Source organism: Saimiri boliviensis, chromosome 7 (assembly GCF_048565385.1).
Source record: "Saimiri boliviensis isolate mSaiBol1 chromosome 7, mSaiBol1.pri, whole genome shotgun sequence".
In the NCBI taxonomy this organism is placed as follows: domain Eukaryota; kingdom Metazoa; phylum Chordata; class Mammalia; order Primates; family Cebidae; genus Saimiri; species Saimiri boliviensis.
The window spans coordinates 37946665-37967374 of NC_133455.1; the positions used below are offsets into that span (position 1 = coordinate 37946665).

General features: G+C 40.6%; 1 protein-coding gene across 2 annotated transcripts in view; it reads left to right on the plus strand.

Annotated features, from left to right (window-relative positions):
• Nucleotides 1-20710, plus strand: part of TMCC3 (transmembrane and coiled-coil domain family 3) — a 382147-nt gene that overhangs the window by 37393 nt on the left and 324044 nt on the right. For both annotated transcript variants that reach the window (XM_074402414.1, XM_074402411.1), the window contains one exon: nt 2516-2617. The gene's annotated coding sequence lies outside the window, so the exon portion shown is untranslated. The remainder of the gene's footprint in view (nt 1-2515; nt 2618-20710) is intronic.

Genomic DNA, 20710 nt, shown 5'->3' on the forward strand with positions numbered 1-20710 from the left:
GCTCACCGCAACCTCCGCCTCCTGGGTTCAGGCAATTCTCCTGCCTCAGCCTCCTGAGTAGCTGGGATTACAGGCACGCGCCACCATGCCCAGCTAATTTTTGTATTTTTAGTAGAGACGGGGTTTCACCATGTTGACCCGGATGTTCTCGATCTCTTGACCTCGTGATCCACCTGCCTCGGCCTCCCAAAGTGCTGGGATTACAGGCTTGAGCCACCGCGCCCGGCCAGATCCTTCATTTTTTTAGGGTTTGTCTAGTGGTGATATTCCAATCCTCTCACATTCTTTTCTTTTGGGATAGAGTCTTCACTGTGGGTTTGCTGGGTCAAAGAGTAAATGCATGTATAGTTTTGTCTATTATTGCCAAATTACCCTTTGTAGAAGTTATGCCATTTTGCATTCTTGCCAATAATATATAAGAATGCCTATTAGCCCTTGAAATGGCCAACAGAGAGAGTATGTTTTCCAATATTGTATTTCTGCTTTTCTGATGATTGAGAAATTGTGTCTTGGTGGTGTTTTCATCTACATTTATCTTCTTTTAACTGGAGTTCCTATATCTCCTTCATAGTTCCGATACCTGTCCTTTAGAAGCTGGCAGCATATTCTTAAAAAGATTGGACATAGAGCATAAGGCTACAGGAGAATCCAACTGAATAGGGAATGACAGCTTACGTGGCTAAGTCACCTAATACTATTAGGAGCAGAAAGCAGGTCTCCAACTACCAAGACAAACAAATCTACTCATTCCCAGTTGTCATTTAGACTTGACATTGCATTACCCGTCTTTTCCCTTGATCTTTACATGTAATGTTAAATAATCCAACATGTTATTGTGTCTTATGCAGGGCTGTCAGAAAGGTATAAAAAGGCTCCTTCCCAGGATGGAGCAGTTGTCTTGGGCTCCAGTTGCACATGTAGTCATGGAGCGAGTTTGCCTGCAGGGAGCAGCAAACCCTTCCAGCCACATGCTCAGGGCCCAGAGAAACTCGTCCCCTTAGCAGGAGTGTGATTGCTTTGTTTCCAACTGAACTAGAGATGTCACAGGAAGAGAATTTTCTTTTTAATAATCTTTAGCACAAAAGTTCTTTTAAAAATAGTCACAAAATTCTGGAGATGTGTTGTCCAAAGTTGATAGAATTTGGCACCGAGAGGTCGTATCAGCAAGATCCCGAAACTTCCAGGAAATCCTCTGTTGATGGATGGAGACATCCAGGGTTGACCCCATGAGATTTTATGTCTGAATTTCAAACTGAATGATGCTCTTGCTGGCATTGGTCAAGGGCAACTGTGTGAGTAAAATTATAATATTATTATTATCAATAAATATTTATTGAGAACTTACTATGCAGAGTGCATGGGTATCTATGTAGCCCATTGATTATCTTATTATTTATTTATTCATTTATTTTTTGAGATAGAGTTTAGCTCTCATTATCCAGGCTGGAGTGCAATGGTGCAATCTCGGCTCACTGCAACCTCTGTCTCCCAGGTTTAAGCTATTTTCCTGCCTCAGCCTCCCGAGTAGCTGGGATTACAGGCATGCGCCACCACACTCAGCTAATTTTGTATTTTAGAGATGGAGTTTCTCCATGTTGGTCATGCTGGTCTCAAACTCCCAACCTCAGGAGATCTGCCCACCTCAGCCTCCAAAAGTGCTGGGATTATAGACATGAGCCACCGTGCCCAACCTATGATCTTATTTTTTATTTTTGAGACAGAATTTCAATCTTGTTGCCTGGGCTGGAGTGCAATGGCTCCATCTGATCTTGGCTTATTGCAACCTCTGCTTCCCTGGTTCAAGTGATTCTCCTGCCTCAGCCTTTCAAATATCTGGGATTACAAGCATGTGCCACTATGCCCAGCTAATTTTGTAGTTTTAGTAGAGACAGGGTTTTATCATGTTGGTCAGGCTGGTTTTGAACTCCTGACCTCAGTTGATCCACCTGCCTTGGCCTCCCTAAATGCTGGGATTACAAGCGTGAGCTACCATGCCTGGTTGATGATCTTATTGATAATAGAAAGATGATGAGAGATGATGGTGAGAGAGATTTTTAAGGAACACTGGTTTCCTTTAGCAGGAAGGTATTAGGTATTATATTATATTAGGTACTTTACATAATATATACATATAATACATATAATATATAATAAAACGTATTAGGTATTATAAATAACCGAGGGATGATTTAAGGTATATAGGAGGATCTGCACAGGTCATATGCAAACACTAGATCATTTTATATCAGGACTTGAGCATTTGAGGATTTTACTATATGTAGGAGGTTCTGGAACCAATACCTCTCAGATATAGAACTTCACATGCAGAATGGTTACACATATGCTTTCCTGTTTTCCTCTTCATAGATTCTGTAACTAGGGAAGACCACCTGGTTAGTTTATTGGTCACTATCATCTTAGAATTCCTTATAGAGGGTTTCTCCTGCTTAGCTGTGATTAGGACCCAGTTTTGATGCATATTGAAAAAGTGTACTATATTGACTTTTTCTTCTAGGTTTTGCTCCCCGTGGAATGGCCTTACTGTTCAAATTCAGATGCACTTGGCAAGTTCAGAAGACAAGAGTGAAGATGAGAAACCACCGGCCTCACGCGGAGGGTGAGTCTTTCTCTAGCTCCCCATTGTACACGCAAGCTTGCTTTCCATCCATATCACATGGTCCAGAAGTTTTCCCGTATATTCCTCAGCCTGGGCTGCCACAGGACAAAAGACTTAGCGGCCTAAGTAACAGAAATATACTTTCTCATAGTTCTGGGGTCTGGATCTGGTGCAGCGCGGTCAGGTTCTGGTAAGGACTCTCTTCCTGATTTGCAGACAGCTGCCTTCCCATTGTGCGCTTGCATGGCCTTTCCTCGGGATGCGCATGCAGAGAGAGAGAGAGAGATCTCCAGTATCTCTTCTTCTTTTTTTGGATGGGCACCACTTCTGTCGGATTAGGGCTCCACCCTTACGACCTCATTTAACTTTAGTCCTTAAAGCCCCTGTCTCCAGTATAGTCACATGTGGGATTGGGGCTTCAACATATGAATTTAGGGAGAAGGAAGACAACTTAGTCCCTACATCCTGGGATCTAGATACTGGAGGATACAGTCCATGTCTGACAGAAATCTCATGGTTCTAGAAAATATTTCATGCTTGAAAATAGTTGCCAGAAATATTTGAAATTGAGCAAGTGGAATTTAAAGGGAAGGACTTTGCCTTTAGATTCTAAGCTCCAGGAGGGCAGGGACTGTGCCTCAGTATTTCAGTACAGAGCCCAGCAGCAGGCCCTGATAAACGTGAATTCAGAAAAGGCAGCCCTGCCTGAAGATAGAAGATCAGTAGTTTGCGGGACTTACTGTGTCACCTTCATTTGGCTCCTGTTAGGAATACAGAGAGAGGGTAAAAGGGTTCCTGTCACCCCTGAAGATTGACTAGCCTGGAATTTTCCAGAGGTTTCCAGAATTTTCCCAGTTTCCTGCTATCCTTTCCCTGTTCTGGTTCTGTTTCTGAGGACACAGCTGCCAGCTTTCAGCTCAGATGCTCTGTTTGAACCATCCTGAGAGACGTAAAATTTTCCACTGAGGATCAGGGTAAAATAAAAACATTTTAAACAAAATATATATATATATATATATATATATATATATATATATATGCGCACAGAAAAACAGTTAGTTTAAAAAGCATCCTAGAAAAATCTCTTGTTCTCATGAGGATTTCTGCCATTGTAGGTAATTTTTTTTTTTTTTTTTTTAACAGTTTTGTTCTGGGGCTTCTCTGCTTTTTCTCATTTCTGGGTTTTATATTTCAGATCCAGTTGTAGTTTGCTGCTGAGTTAAAGCCTCTGTAATTATTTCTTTAAATATTTAAGAAGAGGACCAGGTGCAGTTGTTTCAGAACAGCACAGTCATGTGTTGTAGTGTGGCTTACTCTGGAGAGGTTCTGTTGATCAGTCCTGCCTCTGTTCTTTACCAGCTCTGTGGCTCTGGACTAGTTCATCTTTCTTAGCCTCCTAAAAGTTGTAGGATATGTGAAATAATATGTAGAAAGTACCTCTCGTGCATGGCCTGTCCATAGTAAATGCTCTGAAATAATAACTATTATAAATATCCCTCCCTTTTACAAATTGCTCAGTGTTCTGAATACAGAAGTCTAAAACTCAAATGTCTTCGGGGGCCAGGAAAACAATTCAAATATATAAAGGGGTGTAGGACAGGCAACATGGAATGGAAGAAACTATGATGAATGGGGAGTGCATGCTCTGCTAAAAGAAAATCTAGACCGGGTGCAGTGGCTCACACCTGTAATCCCAGCACTTTAGGAGGCCGAGGCAGGCAGATCACGAGGTCAGGAGTTCGAGACCAGCCTGCTCAGCATGGCGAAACCCTGTCTCTAATGAAAACACAAAAAAATTAGTTGGGCATGGTGGTAGGTGCTTGTAACCCCAGCTACTTGGGAGGCTGAGGCAGGAGAATCACTTGAACCGGGGAGGCGGGGGTTGAAGTGAGTTGAGATCACGCCACTGCAATTCAGCCTGGGCAACAAGAGCAAAACTCAGTCTCAAAAAAAAAAGAAAAGAAAAGAAAAAAAAGAAACTCTAGCTCAAATTTTATAATAGAAAAAAAGGAAGGAAGAGAGGGAAGAAGGGAAGGAGGGAGGTAAGAAGGCAACACTGTACGTGGCTCCTACCTTGACTTGGCCCTGGACCTACCGGTTTGCACCCCTTTCTCTGATTTAAAGTAGAATATATTTTGGGCCAGGTGCGGTGGCTTATGTCCGTAATCCCAGCACTTTGGGAGGCCAAGGTGGGATGATCACTTGAGCCCAGAAGGTTGAGACCAGCTTGGGCAATATAGTGAGACCTTGTCTCTAATTAAAAAAAAAAAAAAAAAGTAGAATGTATTTCAAGGAGCTGAGTGAGCTGTATTTGGGAAATAAATCCCAAGTCTTAACCCTCAGTTTTCAACTGCTGGTGACAAAGTACACTCCCTATTGAATTTCTAACGAAATAGGAGTTAGGTCACTCCAAGAACTTCAGGGTACAGGATTCATCTACTCCAATTCCAGTGTGACTGGGACCCCCAATAATTTTCAGTAATTTATTAACAATGACAACAATATAATACCAACTTTATTTTTATTTATTCTTAAGATGAGCTGGATTTTGAGACAGGCATTTCCTGGCAATTGAACAGCATGATATTGGTTTTAAAGGTGAGGCCAAGAGTTGTTTTGTTAGAGACTCTCTGGGGACAAGCCTAGAAGACTCTTTGGGGTACAGATGGTGTTCATTAATATTATTTATAAATCACAAACATTTATATGTATTCTTCAAGGAATCCGTGTTCAGGTTTTCTTATGCAAAGGCCTAATAAGGAGAATATGATGCTGTATGATTAGAAGGGGATGATAAAGTATTTACCTTCCTTTTCCAAAATCTCTTTCCTATAGCAGCTAAAATTGCCATGTTATTTAGACTTTTGAGATAAGGACATCAGACACCCTTCTAAAACAAAACCTCCCTGGCAGTCTGGGAAGAGATAGAGATGATACATTGAGCTGTTATCTTGCACTTATACCATTTTCTAGTTAGTTTATCAAATTCCAGTAAGCCAGCTGCTGATCAAAGGAAGGCATCAAGAAAGAATTATTATTTTCCTTTTTGGACATAGGGTCTCACACTGTTGTCCAGGCAGAAGTGCAGTGGTGCAGTAGCTCATGGTAACCTCAAGCTCCTGGGATCAAGAGAGCCTCCTGTCTTAGCCTCCCAAGGAGCTAAGACTACAGGTGCTTGCCACCATGTCTAGCTATTTTACAAAAATTTTTGTAGAGATGGCATCTTCCTATGTTGCCCAGGTTGGTCTCAAACTCATGGCATCAAGTGATTCTCCCTCTCAGCCTCCAAAAGTGCTGGGATAACAGGACTGAATCGCTGCATCTAGCCCCTCAAAAGTAATTTTTGATGAATTTTGATGAAAGAAGATAAGGAGGACCCACAGGAAGCCACACATTCATTAATCGATTCATTCATTCATTCTTTCATTTATTAATTCCTTCATTCATTCTAGCAGCATTTGTTGAGCATCTACTCTGTGCCATGATCTGGAATAGAGTATGGGAAGAGGGATAATTCCAGGGCAGTGGTAGTGCTAGGGTAGAGGTATGCAGAAGGTGGAATGGACTACATTCAAAGGGCGGCAGCTTCAGACTGGACAGGGTGGCTTGGGAAGGGAGCGTAGTTGTAAGGACAGCTTCCTGGAAGAAGTGGCACTGGGCTGAGTCCTGAACGATACGCAGAATTTACAAGGAAGGAGTTTGTTTGTTGTACACTTTAAGGCTCTGTGCTCAGATCTTTCCACTTCAAAATCTTAATCAATTACTTGGATAAATATATAAAAAGACACATTATCACTGGAGATGATGACACAAGGTTAAGAGAGACAGGGGTTACTTCAGACAGTGTCACATTCAGGGCTCAGGAAAATCTCGGCAGGTTAGAGGAATGGGCAAACCCACAAAATAAAGCTGAACAGAGGTAAATGAAAGGACTTGCACTGTGTTAAAACAGAACCACCACCACCAACTGCAAACACTAGGCAGTAGGTGAGCGGTGGAAAAACAACGCATTTATGTCATGTTTTAGTTCAGAGGTTGACAAACTATGGCTCATAGCCAAATTCAGGCAGTTTCCTATTTTTGTAAGTGAAGTTTTACATTTTGTCTGTGGCTGCCTTTGTGCTACAACAGCAGAATTGAGCAGGTGCAGCAGAGACCATATGAACAGCAAAGCCTAGAATATTTACTGTCTGCCCCCTTTACAGAAGAGTTTACTTACCCATCTTTTAGCCCACTGCAAGTTCACTTTGAGTCAAGAGTATGATAAGTGCACTAAAAAAAGCCAGTTCTCTCTTAGGGTGGCTTAATAAAAATACAGACTACTGGTCGGGCATGGTGGCTCATACCTATAATCCCAGCACTTTGGGAGGCTGATGTGGGTGGATCACCTGAGGTCAGGAGTTTGAAACCAGCCTGACCAATATGATGAAGCCCCATCTCTATTAAAAATACAAAAATTCGCTGGGCGTGCTGGCTGGTGCCTGAAATCCCAGCTACTCAGGAGGCTGAGGTGGAGAATTGCTTGAACCTAGGAGGTGGAGGTTGCAGTGAGCTGAGATTGTGCCATTGCACTCCAACCTAGGCAATAGAGCAAGACTTGGTCTTAAAAAAAAAAAGAAAGAAAAAGAAAAAAAATACAGACCCTTAAAATCATTTGTGGCTGGGCACGGTAGCTCACACCTGTGATCCCAGCACTTTGGGAGGTTGAGGTGGGTGGATCATGAGGTCAAGAGATCGAGACCATCCTGGCCAATATGGTGAAACCACATCTCTACCAAAAATAAAAAAATTAGCTGGGCATGGTGGCAGACACCTGTAATCCCAGCTACTCAGGAGGCTGAGGCAGGATAATCGCTTGAACCTGGGAGGCGGAGGTTGCAGTGAGCCGAGATCGTGCCACTGCACTCCAGCCTGGGAAACAGAGCAAGACTCTGTCTAAAAAAAAAAAAAATCATTCGTGAATGAATCTCTGAATGAATAAACAACGAAGCAGGGGAGAGGATGGCACATCTTGGTCTTTGTGGGCCACAACCCACTAAAGTCCTGAGCTCGGTTCTGGGGATAAACGGCCATGTGTTGCTTAACAACTGGGATATGTTCTGAGAAATGTGTCATTAGATAATTTCATCATTGTGCCAACAACATAGAGGGCACTTACATAAACATAGATGGTATCACCTACCACCCACCTAAGCTATGTGGTAGAGCCTATTGCTCTTGGTGCAAACCTGTACAGCCTGTTACTGTACTGAATACGCAGGCAATTGTACACAGTGGTATTTGTGTATCTAAACATAGAAAAGGTACATAAAAATGCCGTATTATAATCTTGTGAGACTACTGTGTACAAGCGTCTGTTGTTCACCAAAATGTCACTATGTCACACAGAACTGCAATTAAAGAGGAACACTGGCAGTGCCTGTAATCCCAGCACCTTGTGAGGCGGAGTCAGGCAGATTATTCTGATTACTTGAGCCCAGAATTTTGAGACCAGCTTGGGCAACATGGCAAAACCCCATCTCTACAAAAAATACAAAAATTAGCCAGGCATGGTGGCATGCACCTGTAGTCCCAGCTCCTCAGGAGGCTGAGGGGGGAGGATGGCTTGAGCCCAGGAAGGTTGAGTCTGCCGTGAGTTGTGATTGTGCCATTGCACAATCCACCCACCTCTGCCTCCCAAAGTGCTGGGTTTACAGGTGTGAGTTATCACGCCCAGCTGGAAGGCACTTTTCTAAGTACTACTTTACATGTGTTAACTCATTTCATCTTCAAAACAGCTGAGTGATACCACAAATGTCATCACTCCCATTTTACAAATGCAAAAACTGAGGCATGCGGTAGCTATCTAATTTAACCAGAATGTTACAGCTAGTAAGGATTAGAGTCAGGATTTGAATTTAGGCAGTCTGACTCTGGAACCTGTGCTCTTAACCGCTACCAGACAAAAATCTATTAAGAGGGGACGTATAATTTGAAAAAGTGCCTTTTATTTTTCCCTTGCCTTTGCACCAAGCTATTTGATACCTTCTCTTCCTGCTTGAAAACTGCTATATTACCAGAAGTTAATGGTAGCAGTTGCCAATATAATATTCTCATTTTGTCAGATGATAATTTATAGGACCTGTTTTTCCTGCTTCTGAAACACGCTCTGAGGTAGGGGGTTCCCAGATGCCCCATAAACTCCTACGGACTAATCAAGTTGTTCAGTCTCTCAGAAGTCACAGCTGAAGGTATAAACAATAATCTCCTACTTGTATGTCTGATTCCTATTCAAGCATTACTTCTGCTGTGGGAACCATTGGGTTTCTATACCTCTTTACAGAGGCAAGGCTGAGCTGTTGCCCAGGCTGAGTGCAGTGGCATGATCACAGCTCACTGCAGCCTTGACCTCCTGGGCTCAAGCCATCCTCCCATCTCAGCCTTCTGAGCAGCTGGGACTATAGGTGCGTGCCACCACAGCTGGCTAATTTTTTATTTTTTTGAGAAAATGGGGTTTCAATTTGTTGCCCAGGCTAGTCTCAAATTCCTGGACTCAAGCACTCCTCCTGCCTGGGCTTCCCAAAGTGCTGGAATTAAGGCACAAGCCGCCCCACCCAGCTGGTTTCTGCATGTCAGTTTTCCTGATGGTTAAGGTGGAATTTGGTTATAGCAAGGACTACAGTTGACACGCAGTAGGTGCTTAATATATATTTGCTTAATAAATGTGGTAAATTGGAACTTAATTGACTTTGGGGTAATAAGGGTGTCAAGGTAACTTTTTTCCCTTATGGCATTGGGCTCTGACAGGAAATAGCTAGTCCTATTTGATCCATGCCCCTCCCCTTACTGAGGGATTTGTGCTTCCGGTAACTGGGCAAACAAAAATCACAGCATCTCCTCAAGTGCATTGTACTCCTGAGCAAAAAAAAGTTTTTTAAAAAATTTTTATTTATTTTTTTTATTAAAGAGTCAGGGTTTCACCATGTTAGGATGGTCTCGATCTCCTGACCTCATGATCCACCCGCCTAGGCCTCCCAAAGTGCTAGGAATCCAGGCGTGAGCCACTGCACCCAGCTTGGTAAAAATCTTTTTACAAGAAAAGCTGTAGTTATTATTTAGCCAAACACTACGTTTCCAAGCAGATTTCCTTCCAGTTCTCTTATTCCTCATTCAAAGCATTGCCAGTCCAATGAGGACACAGAACATGAATCGCCCAACAGTTGCTTTGCTCTGTAGATAAGGATACAGGCTTTTGTGTCTAAGGAGACTGCTCAAATTATTGTGTACAAGGACAGAGTTCCTTGCTTGGCTTATTTACCACGTGTTTTAATTAGCTGCCAGGTCTCTTACAGCCATCACTGTTCCAAAGGTAGAGAGATTTGATCATGTTTAGGTAATGGCTTAAGTAAGAGCTTTGTCATCAGGTCTGCACTTTTTTCCTTTCATTTCTGCTCAGAGACTGAGCTGTATAACGCAATTCAGTGAAACCGGCATCCTTCCAGCAGAGAAGTAGCCCTAGACACAGAGTGCTAGACTGTGCATGCCCCAAAGCCAAGAACTTTGTCTTACTGTGTTTGTACCTTCTATGCCTGGAATAGTGCCTGTCATACAGGAGGCGCTTAATAAATGTTGGTTGAAATATTCTGCTGAGGCCCATTCAGAAGGCCTGTAAACCCTCACTTTCACCTCCCACATGTTGTCTCCAAATCTGATGGAGTCTATCCAGAGGTGATACTCAAAGTATTAAGCCAACATTACAGCATGGGCTTCGACCAGTCAGCCACTGAGCTGGAGCAGGAGCCCACAGGACTCCTCTTGCGATAGACACTGACTCTTTAGCTTCTACTTCACTCGGGGGGACCTAGGGAAAGGACACTTGAGAAAGGGGCATTAGGGGTTGGAGCACTGGCTACTTTCTTGTTGGAACGAAAGCACTTAAATATTTTGACAATGGTACAGCTAAGCTAGTTTATATCAGCTGATTGTATATGTTTTAAATCCCTCAAAGCCATCCAAAACAATGTGGCCAGGTGCTTCTTTTTTTCCCCAAAATGAAAATATTATTGCTTTTACCCCCCGAGAAACACGATTACTGTGAAAATATTTAAAAATTAAAGGGAGTTGGGAAGATAGTAGCTGCAGCATAGTTTTTAAAATTTCTTTGAATTCCCAAATAAAAACAGAACAATTAGATGGTCAAATAAAAAAACCCATGAACACATTTACAGCAAAACTGGGTGAGAAGATATCCCTGCACACTCCCAAATCCACAAAGACCTGCACAGTACTAGCGTCTGTGCACGAGAAAGCAGAGAGGCTTTCTCTGGGACTTCTGATGGGTCTAAGAACAAGAGAATCCCCAAATAGTCAACAGTCATTCACTGGAAAGCATGGCAGGCCAAGCTCAGGACACCATTTGTAACTGGGAAGAGATTTGCCAACTTCAATAGCAGGTGAGTGGAAGGGGTTTGCTGTAAAAAATTGAAGGCACTGGAGCAGTCTAGCCCTTAGAACTCTCAAAACTGACCAGCCAGGGATCCCTTTCAGGATAGAATTCTACCCTGAAGAGAAACTATGCAAGTAGGCAGTAGAGAATACGGGGCAGGGGTGGGGTGAGGTGGGGGCAGAGGCAGAAAACAGATGTAAGTGGTAAAAAGAAAGAGGACCAGAAAATCTCAGAAAACAAGCTGCAATATATTTTTAAGCTTCTTATAAAAATCTCAGAAAAGAGAGTTCCATGAAATTAGAAATATTACCTTGGGTCACACTTCTTAAGTTTCAGGAAATGAGTTTTACATAAAAAAATAAGCAATACAAAGTCTCAAGTCTAACTCCCACACAAAGTTATTTTAAAAATAAAAGACGCTGGGTGTAGTGGCTCATGCCTGTAATCCCAGCACTTTGGGAGACCAAGATGGAAGGATCAGTTGAGGCCAGAAGTTCAAGACGAGCCTGGGCAACATAGCAGCAAGGCCTTGGTTCTGAAAAATAAATAAAAGCCATGTAGAACGAAACAACATCCATTCAGACAAAAACCACACAGCAAGATATGTCTACAGAATAGATCGAAAGGATGATCTTTTATTTAAAAGACACAAAAAGATATTCAGAGAATGACAGAAGATATGAAAAAATAACATAAATCAAATTAGAAAAAATAATTTTAAATGAGGCTATAGACTTCAGGAAAGAATTAGGAATAAAATAAATGAAGACTAAACTTTGTGAATGAAGACTAAACTGAAAATTAAAGACAAATAAATCCAACAGAAAACCAGAATGTGGGCCACGTGTGGTGGCTCATATCTGTAATCCCAGCACTTTGGGAGGCCAAGGCGGATGGATCACTTGAACTCAGGAGTTCAAGACCAGCTTGGCCAACATGGTGAAGCCCTGACTCTTCTAAAAATACAGAAATTAGCTGGGTGTGGTGGTGCACTCCTGTATTCTCAGCTACAGCTACTCAGGTGGCTGAGGCAGGAGAATTGCTTGAACTTGGGAGGTGGAGGTTGTAGTGAGCTGAGATCATGCCACTGAACTCCAGCCTGGGCAACAGAGTGAAAAAGGAAAAAAAGAAAGTGAAAAGACAGTTTTTTTTAAGTTGAAAAGAAATTAAGAAAGAAATCTTGTTAATATCAAGAGAAAGTGATAGATACTGAAGATAGGAGAAGACGCTCCAACATACAGATAACAGGAATCCCTGAAGACAAAAACTCAAGGAAGAATACAATGCATACTAAAATTATAAATTAAAAAACTATCTTTTCTCTGAAGTTGAAAAAAGATTTGAAGCTACATAATGAATGAATATGCTGCACACTGGAGAAGATCATGCTGAAACTAACAGCACTTAGACACATTTCAATAAAATTACTGTGCTTTAAAGAAGAAAAAACATCTAAGCAAAAACAGTGAGGGAAAGAAAATTACATCAATACCAGAATTTTTGAGAGCAATGATTTACCCCACGAGAAAATTAAATAACATATTTATTTAAGATACTCAAGAAATATATCTTAAAATGTTTGAAATACTTACAAAAAAAGAGGCCAGGCACGGTGGCTCACACCTGTAATCCCAGCACTTTGGGAGGCCGAAGCGGGTGGATCACAAGATCCAGAGATCCTGGCCAACCTGGTGAAACCCTGTCTCTACTAAAAATACAGAAATTAGCTGGGCATGGTGGTGAGTGCCTGTAGTCCCAGCTACTCAGGAGGCTGAGGCAGAAGCATTGCTTGAACCTAGGAGCAGAGGTTACAGTGAACCAATATTGTGCCATTGCTCTCCAGCCTGGTGGCAGAGCAAGACTTCATCTCAAATAAAAAAAATAAAAAAAGAAAATGTGAGCCAAGAACTTTATATTCAGTAATTTTTTTCATGTTTTCTGTCATTCACTTAATAGCTTTTAGTGCCTTTTTTTTTTAATTTATTTTTTTGAGACAGAGTTTCACTCTTGTTTCCCAGGCGGGAGTGCAATAATGGGATCTCGGCTCACTGCAGCCTCTGTCTCCCGGGTTTGTGCAATTCTCCTGCCTCAGCCTCCAAAGTAGCTGGGATTACAGGGATGCGCCACCATGCCCAGCTAATTTTGTGTTTTTAGTAGACATGGGGGCTTCTCCATGTTTGTCAAGCTGGTCTCAAACTCCTGACCTCAGATGATCCGCCTGCCTGGGTCTCCCAAAGTGATGGGATTACAGGTGTGAGCCACTGTGCCCAGCCTAGCGGCTTTTAAATAAAAGGTAGTCATTTCATTCTATTCTGTAGACTTTTAAGCACTTGGTGACTGTTATCAATAGACAAACTGTTATCAACATGTAAGAACTTAAGAAATATTGTTCCCATTAACAGTTCCAGAGGATTCTGCTTGAGAATAAGATTCACTAAAGAGAAACTGGTGGTGAGAATTAGACATACAGTGGATTTTAAATTAAGACTATATGACTGTTAAAAAAGGATATCATGTAGAGGGTAAATGATCAGATAATGTAATATAGTGGAACTATTAAGGCCAGGTACAGTGGCTCATGTCAGTAATCCCAGCATTTTGGGAGCTGAGGTGGAAGATCACTTGAGGCCAGGCGCTTGAGACTGCAGTGAGCTATGATCATGCCACTGCGCTCCAGCTTGGGTAACAGAGTAAGACTCTGTTGCAAAAAAAAAAAAAAGAAAAAAAAAGAATTAAAATTAAAAAATGAGGCAACAGAATAGAGAGACTAAATATAAAAATGTTCTTAAATGTTCTCAGTAGTACTATTTAGTGTATTAGTATTGCCATTCTGAAAGAGTTGTGTGATAAGTAGATAAATAATTATAGGATGTTCTACTTCTATCATCACTTGTGTTCTTAAGAGCCAGGAGTCTCATTTGGAAGAAGATATAATACAGAAGAGGCCAAATAAAAACAAGCATGACTTGGAATTGGAGCTATTAGTATGATATATATGTCATATAATACTAGCTAGAGAGAGTATATAGTTTATATTCTGTATTTATATAGATAGTCTTGTAGTTTAGCTCTGTCCCCTGAAGAGGCCTAAAATTTCTGACCAAGTCAGCAGCCAGGAGGCTTCCTAGTACCAAGATTGTAGTCTTGAAACACTATTTACCACTAAAAGAAAGGAAGACTTCCTGGAAAAATTGATAATTTTCAGAGAAATTGTTGCCGTCTATCTGGGACATATAATGTACAAGATGTGACCAGAGCATTTTGTCATACTCAGTAGCAAGAAAAATATCAAACACATCTAGGTAGGTGGAGAAAAAAACAAAACAAAACCCTGAGAAGCCAGATTGAAGGGGCTCTTAATGGCCAAAACCAGAACAATTTGAGTTTTCAGGAAAGTTAATAATTGTAATTGATTAAAATTGATCAAAAAGGTTTAAATTTGTAAATTCATATGAATATTTTAAAAGATTGGTCACCTTCAGAGGATGATAGGGAACCAATTCATTTTCTTGAAAACTGGGAAATAAATACATAGAATTAAACTCTTATCTTGCCTTTTCTGTAAACTATAATACTATTTAGGCAATAGGGAAAATTACCTCTTTATAAAAGCATTTCGATTAATGAATGAAAAAGATATGCAGAATTCGAAATCTTTATTTTGCAATCCTTAAAAAGTAAATGGATTTGCATAGAGGTGTGTATGGTATTCTCTGATAGTAGTTTGTATTTCTGTGGGATCAGTGTTGATATCCCCTTTATAATTTTTATTGTGTCTATCTAATTTTTCTCTCTTTTCTTCTTTATTAGTCTGGCTAGCAGTCTATCTATTTTGTTAATCTTTTCAAAACATTGACTCCTGGATTCAGTAATTTTTTGAAGGTCTTTTCATGTGTCTATCTCCTTCAGTTCTGCTCTGATCTTAGTTATCTCTTATCTTCCACTAGCTTTTGAATTTGTTTGCTCTTGCTTCTCTAGTTCTTTTAATTGTGATGTTAGGGTGTCGGTTTTAGATCTTTCCTGCTTTCTCCTGTGGGCATTTAGTGCTATAAATTTCCCTCTAAACACTTATTTCAGCTGTGCCCCAGAGATTCTGGTACATTGTGTCTTTGTCCTCATTGGTTTCAAATAACTTATTTATTTCTGCCTTAATTTCGTTATTTCCCCAGTAGTCATTCAGGAGCAGGTTGTTTAGTTTCCATGTAGTTGTGAAGTTTTGAGTGAGTTTCTTAATCCTGAGTTCTAATTTGATTGCACTGTGGTCTGAGAGACTGTTATGATTTCTGTTCTTTTTTTTTTTTTTTTTTTTTTTTGTGACAGAGTTTCACTCTTGTTACCCAGGCCAGAGTGCAATGGCATGATCTACGGCTCACCACAACCTCTCTGCCTCCTGGGTTCAGGCAATTCTCCTGCCTCAGCCTCCTGAGTGGCTGGGATTACAGGCACGCGCCACCATGCCCAGCTAATTTTTTTGTATTTTTAGTGGAGACAGGGTTTCACCATGTTGACCAGGATGGTCTCGATCTCTTGACCTCGTGATCCACCCGCCTCAGCCTCCCAAAGTGCTGGGATTACAGGCTTGAGCCACCGCGCCCGGCCATGATTTCTGTTCTTTTGCATTTGCTGAGGAGTGTTTTATTTCCAATTATGTGGTCAATTTTAGAGTAAGTGTGATGTGGTGCTGAGAAGAATGTATATTGTGTTGTTTTGGGGTGGAGAGTTCTGTAGATGTCTATTAGGTCCACTTGGTCCGGAGCTGAGTTTAAGTCCTGGATATCCTTGTTAATTTTCTGTCTCATCGATAGGCCAGTATTGACAATGAGGCATTAAAGTCTCCCATTATTATTGTGTGGGAGTCTAAGTCTCTTTGCAGGCCTTTAAGAACTTGCTTTATGAATCTGGGTGTTCCTGTATGGGGTGCAAATATATCGAGGATAGTTTACCTCTTCTTGTTGCTTTGATCCCTTTTCCATTATGTAGTGCCCTTCTTTTTCTTTTTTGATCTTTGTTGGTTTAAAGTCTGTTTTATCAGCAACTAGGATTGCAACCCCTGCTTTTTTTTTTTTCTTTCCATTTGCTTTTATTCTTTCCATCCCTTTAATTTGAGCCTATGTGTGTCTTTGCACATGAGATGGGTCTCCTGAATACAGCGCACTGGTGGGTCTTGACTTTTTACCCAATTTGCCAGTCTATGTCTTTTAATTGGGGTATTTAGCCCATTTACATTTAAGGCTGATACTGCTTTGTGTGAATTTTATCCTGCCATTATGATGCTAGCTGGTTATTTTGCCTGTTAGTTGATGCAGTTTCTTCATCGTGTCCATGGTCTGTACAATTTGGTATGGTTTTGCAGTGGCTGGTACAGGTTTTTCCTTTCCATATTTAGTGCTTCCTTTAGGAGCTCTTGTAAGGCAGGCCTGGTGGTTACAAAATCTCTCAGCATTTGCTTGTAGCTGGGACCACAGGCACATACCACCACACCTGGTTAATTAAAACAATTTTTTTGTAGAGACAGGATCTTGCCCTGTTACCCAGTCTGGTCTAAAACTGCTGGCTTCAAGTGATCCTCTCACCTCAGTCCTCCAAAGTGTGTCATTATAGGCGTGAGCCGCCGTTCCTGGCCATCTCTCTCTCTCTTTTTTTTCCCGGAGATAGAGTCTTGCTCTGTCACCTAGGTGGGGGCACAGTGGCGCAATCTTGGCTCACTGCAATCTCTGCCTCCCTCGTTCAAGCAATTCTCCTGCCTCAGCCTCCCAAGTAGCTGGGACTACAGGCACATGCTGCCACAGCCAGCTAATTTGTTTTTGTATTTTAGCAGAGACAGGGTTTCACCATGTTGTCCAGGGTGGTCTTGACTCCTGAACTCAGGCAATCCTCCTGCCTCCACCTCCCAAAGTGCTAGGATTATAGATGTGAGCCACTGTGCCTGGCCTGTTTTTTTTTTTTTTTAAATATGTATAATATATAGGTTTCACCTAAATGAGATTATACTACAGATGCAATTTTAAACTAACCCTTTCACTCAGCAGTATGTCGTGGATATCTTTCTATGCTGAATTATATGGAGCAGCCATATTAATTTATGATTAAAAAGTAATTACTCTTAAATAAGAATGCTATCTGTTCCTTTAAAAAAGTTTTAAGCAATACAGAAAAGGACAAAAAAGAAAAGCAGCACATTTCTCAAAATCTCACCACCCAGTAATGAATGTTAACACAATTCAAAAAGCCTCTCCACTTACGTGTAAAGGTAGAAGATAAGAGAGTTTTATGACTACAAAGGTTATTTTATTATTAAATTAAAGTTTGTTTTATTTTAACACAATAAAAAAATCTGTAATTAAACTAAAGTAATTCAGTTTCAGGTAACTTTTCTTTCCCCATCATGGGAGAATTTATACTGAGATATGCCTGAGGTTAAGAAAAAACTGCAGAAATGATTAAGAGGTTTAAGTATTTCTTTTCTATTTCAATTTTGGATGATCTCAATTGGTTCCCTGCAGATAGAAGATGAAGTAATTAGCACTCATACTTCCTTTCACACTCCTGTACCTCCTGATTTTAAAATCTTCCTATTATTTTTACTTTGCAAGATTGGTAACATTTTCAATTTGTTCCATGGCTAGAATTCCATCAGTTTTTTAATTGTAGTTCTCTATTTAAATTCTTAACTGCCTACCATCAGCAGTTTTACCTTTTACTTTGGTGTCTTCTGTTCCTGTTTTTTTTTTTTTTTTCATTCATCTCCTGTTTCTGATTGGCTAGATTTTTTTTCCCCCAAGAAGGACTTGTGTGTTTTACTCCCTGAGTTCTTTTATGCTTGAGAATATCTGCAGATGGTTATGTGTAACTTTCTTAGTTATTCTCTCTCCAAGCTAGGTAGACTGTGTGTGTGTGTGTGTGTGTGTGTGTGTGTGTGTGTGTGTGTGGTTTTGTTTTTAGAGATTAGAGACAGGGTCTCACTCTGTCACCTAGGCTGGAGTGCCCTGGTGTGATCATGATTCACTGCAGCCTCAACCTCCTGGGCTCAAGCAATCCTCCCACCTCAGCCTCCCAAGTAGCAAGAACTACAGGTGTGTGCCACCATGCCTAGCTAATTAAAAATACGTATATTTTTGTAGAGACCAGAGTCTAGCTGTGTTGTCCAGGCTGATGACATTGTCTTCTGGCTTGAGATGTTTTGGACATGTTTGTATCCATTTCTTTTCCACCCCCACCCACCCCCATCTTCATGGATGATTTGCCTTTTCTGCCTAGATGTCCAAATAAATATTTTCTCTCGAAAATTATTAACTTAACCAGACTATGTTTTGATGTCTGTTCAAAGTAGTTTTTCTCTGGCATACAGTATAAATTTTCCTCTGCAGATTCAGTTCTTCGTTTTAGAAAAACTGTTCCTGAATTGAGTGTCTAAATGTGTATTTTGTTACATTTATTGGATTATCTACATCAATTAGGGACATCAGCTATCTTATGTTTGATTTTCTCTTGGTTCTCTTATTATCTTATTATCCTCTCCCTAATTGCTTTACTCCCTCTGTGGCAAATTATGTTATTTGCGTAATTATCACAAGCCTTTTACTACCCATTAATTTAATTTTCAATCATGTCTTTCCTGTTACTTGGCATTTCTAATTTATATATTAGATCTATAATGGTGTTGTTTCAGTTTTTGATTCATTTCTTTAGCTCTGATACCTTTTTGGTCTCTCTTGGTCATTTTTTATCTCAATTTTAAGGTCTTATTTACCCAGGTTCATATTCTGAAGGCATTTGTAGTGCAAAGCACTACCTGGGGGATATGTTTCATGGGCTTATGTTTTCTTCCATACTGGTTTCTTCCCAGCATATACATTATCTTCCTTCCTCCCGACTCCACCCTTTTTTGACTGTACCACATTTACATGGTCTTCTTTTCATCTCGATTTTGTTTCATAGGAGCACCTCCAACCAGATCTTTTTGTAACTGTTATATAGTGTGAATGAAGTCTGCTTGGCCCCTGTCTCACTTTATCTCAGATAAGTTTGTTGTCTTCTCTCTGAGCTACAGTTTCTCTTCATTATATCAGGTATTAGGAAGAGGAGAATCTGTGATCATGATTTAGTCTGTTATCTTTACCCTGAAATTATTAGGATGATATTTTAAAATGCAAATCTCATCATAATGCCTTATCTTGCTTAAAACTCTTCAGTGGGTTTTTAAAGCTTTTAGGAAAAATGTCTAAACTTCCTTCCTCACATCCAAGATCCTGTATTATTTGGCTTACCTACCTTTCTAACCTAAGGTTTCCCATCACTACCACGTTTGCTCTCTGCTCACAGGAGACTTTTTCTGGGCCTAGATTAGAACTCAGAACCTTTCTCAACACAGGGCTTCGGGTAGCCTATTGGCCATCTGGACTCTAGCTAAATTCCATTTGTCTTTCAAAACTTAGTTCCAATGTAACCAAAATGGAACTGTTGAGGAACCAAGGTTAAGACTAGGATGGCGACGGTGGAAATGGAAAGGGAGAAACATTGTCTATATCCAATGTCAGAGCTGGAAAGATATAACCTTTATAACTATATAGCTAGATGATCATACTTAGTCGTAATTGTCTTTTCCAATACGGTGTAATGGGTTTTAAACCCAGACTACCTGGACTCAGACTTAGCTCTGCCACTTGCTATCTGTATGACTTTGGGGTGATATTATGTAATCTTTACGTGCCTATTTCCCTATGAGAATTAATTAATGTGTGTAAAGCTTTCACTAAAAATATGTTTAAAAATGTTACTGTTTTTTATTAAAAGGCACCATCGCAGACAGCAGTAATGGTCCCATACCGCCCACAACGCATACCTGATAACCTGGGAGCTGTCCATGGTGCTGAACTAGTGCTCCCCATCACATGACAATGTCCCTACGGTTTGTCATATTTTTAGCCCCATATAGGGTAAATTCCTAGTTACATCTTTCCAGCTTTAGCAGTAGATGTAGAAACTGTTTCTCCCTTTCCATTTTCACAACCACCATCCTAATCTTGACCTTCGCTCCCTCATCAGCTCCATTTTGTGTGACTGAGGTCAGCCTTCTAACTTGTCTTGGTACCTCTGGACCATTTAATCTACCATGATCATATTCTCATCCTCCAAATTCTTCTTAATATGAAGTCATATCCCTACTTACTAACTCAAGAGAATTTCAAAGGAGTATTTTACTTTATTTTTGAGATGGAGTCTCGCTCTATCACTCAGGCTTGAGTGCAGTGGCTCAATCTCGGCTCACTGCAATCTCAGCCTCCCTGGGCTCAGGTGATCCTCCTGCTTCAGCCTCCCAAGTAGCTGGGATTACAGGTGCGTGCCACCATGCCTGGCTAATTTTTGTATTTTTTTAATAGAGATGGAGTTGCACTATGTTTCCCAGGCCGGTTTTGAACTCCTGGGCTCAATGAAAGGAGTAGAAACAATGTAAATAGCAACATGAGAGGATGGTTAAATGACAATACATCACTGAGAATGTGTATATTGAGCAGCCAATAAAGTTAATTATTAATGCTATGTAAAAATATAGAAAACATTAATCAAGGGAAAACAGTAGACTATAATATGGATTGAACATCATTCATTCATTTATTAAACATGTACCAAGCACTCCTGTTTTGGGGTAGGCCATGGAGATGTAAGAA